At 53.8% G+C, this 2,697-nt stretch overlaps 1 protein-coding gene across 1 annotated transcript in view; it reads left to right on the forward strand.

The window, feature by feature from the left end:
- The window catches only part of LOC119587119 (nuclear distribution protein nudE homolog 1-like), a gene marked incomplete in the record, with an annotated part of 132,241 nt that overhangs the window by 115,106 nt on the left and 14,438 nt on the right, over nt 1-2,697 (forward strand).

Genomic DNA, 2,697 nt, shown 5'->3' on the forward strand with positions numbered 1-2,697 from the left:
TGATCGAGCCAGCAGTGACTGCCAACCAGCCAGCGTGTTTGCATGCCTTGTCGCCGAGCTTGTAGCCTTGTGCCGTATCGTATGGTGGCCGTCGTGGTCTCTCATGGCTAGTATTCGCCCTTTCTCTGAGCCGCCGGGAGTGTAGCTTTGAAATAGGCTTTGTGTGGCTGTTTATGTCTGCAGAAAGGAAGACGGAAGCAAAAATCTTGGTGTTTTTTTAAACTTCAGTTCTTCTTCGTTCCTTTAACGTTTTCGTCTCTCGTTCCTGTCAAGAGCAGAGCCCTGCCTTGTAGATTCCGTCTTGGGTAAAGGCCGAAAGGTGCCTGGGTAGGAAGTAGACAAGTTCTCGGCCGGCCGGGAGGAAGCGAGGCAAGCGATCGGTAAGGTCAAGGGGCCAGTTGTTTGTGTTGAAGATAAGTGCGAGGAAGGAAAGTCAGCAGGAACAGGATGGGTTGAGGAAAGGGAAACCGCCTTGAGAAAGTCGCATCCAGCCTCGGTTAATCGCTGGGATGATTTGTGGAAGGTGCAGGACGACTGACGCAGCCATGACCAGTACGACCTGATGACGGCGACGCCCGCCAAGGACGCCGACTCTCTCCCACTCCCCCTCCCTTTTCCAAGCCTTTTTCTCAAGGGATGGAGGGGAAGGCGACATCGGACATGTCGCAACAGCGCCCACCTAGCCTAACCAGCCTGCTCGCCCGCCGTCGCCCAGTGCCTGGAATGGCCCAACGAGTCCTCGCGACGGACATGGAACTGCCGGCGAGTCGCTCGTTTGCCGGGCCGTCGCATGTTGCAGTTGATACAACTCCGCGACCACATTGGAAACTGCCGAAGTTGCGAGCGAACGATCCGCGGCGGTGTAAACACGCGCCACAGTCGTTGGGACGGAGATTAACCTGGCGTGAATGCATAATGAGCCCGGCAGCGGGCGAATGAGATCTACTTCATCTTGGGCTTCTTAATATGGGTTGTCGATAAGGGCATCGACGCCCGCGCTCTAGCTGGCTTCATCCATCCCCTCGCGCTTAGGAAGTGCCACGTTGGGCAGCCTCCGCTTTCGTTGTCATCTACATATCGTCATCTACAGTGTGAGCCCAACCTACTAGACTAACCATTTGATTTTATCAGGCCACTTGTGTGATGTTTACTTTCCGCCATCATCCCTAACGCTCTGAACCAGCACCATCTGTTACCGTATGTACTACACGCAATGCCTACTGCGTTATATACATTCACCACCTGCAGGCCGGTGGAGGAACCCGTCTAGGGCATCCACTTCGCCTTTTGCTTCCTCCCCACCGGACGCCGCTCGACCCCTCCGCTTACTCACAGCCACGTTTCCTCCTGCCCCGCCGTGCCATGAATGGTGTCATGAATAAATGTATAAAGGGTCGAGCCGCAACTGGAAGAGCAGCTCCCGCGATGACGTAAGACGGAGGGAGGGGGATTGAGAGCTTTTGTATTTATTTAACTTACGTGACTAGTTTGGATACCGAAAGGTCTTTGTCTTGCAGTGGATTTATTTTATCAGCATTGAATAAATCTTGACGGATTTACGCGTTATTGTCGAGGGTGAGAAACTGCGCATGGGGAACTACCGTCCGCCCCGAAGCGGACCCTGGGCGAGCCGGAATCGAGACCCATGTCGTGACGGAGAGCAGAGCAGGTGCCGCGCTGGAGGTGCGGCGGGAGGTTTATGCTGATCCGCGGCATAGCTGATTTGGGGTGGGTACGTGCACGCCATGCCCCGCCCCCCTCCCCTAAGGGAGAATCATGTTTTGACGCATATTTACCACAAGCGATTAGTGTGGTGTTTAGTGCGACAGTATGTGAGATTACCCTTAATGCAGCAGGACCCGAGTGGATTACCCTCCCTTCTTCTTACCTGCCACGCCTGCTTATTCTCCCTTTCACCAGCCTCTCGCCCTTCCTGCGGCCCATTCCATTTCAGCATTTCCTGCGAGACCTCCTCTCACGGTCGTGACGCAATGGCTGCTGCGGCGCACCCTGGGTACTTCTCTTCCCATCACCTCTGCGAGCGCCTCCGCCGCCCCTGATACCTGCTCTCGCTTTCCGTTCGCATTGTCCGGCCTGCCAGTCCTTATCGATTTGCCATTCGTATCCGTCGAAGTTGTGAGTCATCTCGGCTTCTCGTCCGACGCCCTCCGCGGCCGACGTGCCTTGTTGCTGACTTCACCACATTGATTACCGCTCCACCTGCCGTGTCCGCGATCGCCGGCGCCCCCATCCCTTTTTGTCGGCATATGGGTCGGGCGGTCGAAGCGTGGTTCCTGAATGTTATCGTTTATCGTGTCTTTCCTTATTAGGGCTTTGGCATTTTTCATTTTCGCGTGCCTCCATATGCGTTGCCCTTCCCCTCCTGTTGCCTGCCTGCTCAGAGAATTTGGCCATTGCTGATGGGCTTTTAGACATGCAAGATTGATATTTTGTACATCAGAGGCTTACTGCGTTGTTCCTAATAGACTGTATATTTAATATACAAATATATAAAGAAATATAAAGAGCGGGCCCTTTATCGAGAGGAGTAGCTCTTATATAAATGAGTCGTGATAACCTGTGGCACGATATCGGCAACGCTAGCGCCGGGGTTATGCAGGGTCAAACGTGAGTCAAAGGGATAAGAAATATGAAGAAAGAAAGGGAGAGGGAAAAATTATGGGAGGCCGACAAGTG

Source organism: Penaeus monodon, chromosome 22, assembly GCF_015228065.2.
Source record: "Penaeus monodon isolate SGIC_2016 chromosome 22, NSTDA_Pmon_1, whole genome shotgun sequence".
Lineage (NCBI taxonomy): Eukaryota > Metazoa > Arthropoda > Malacostraca > Decapoda > Penaeidae > Penaeus > Penaeus monodon.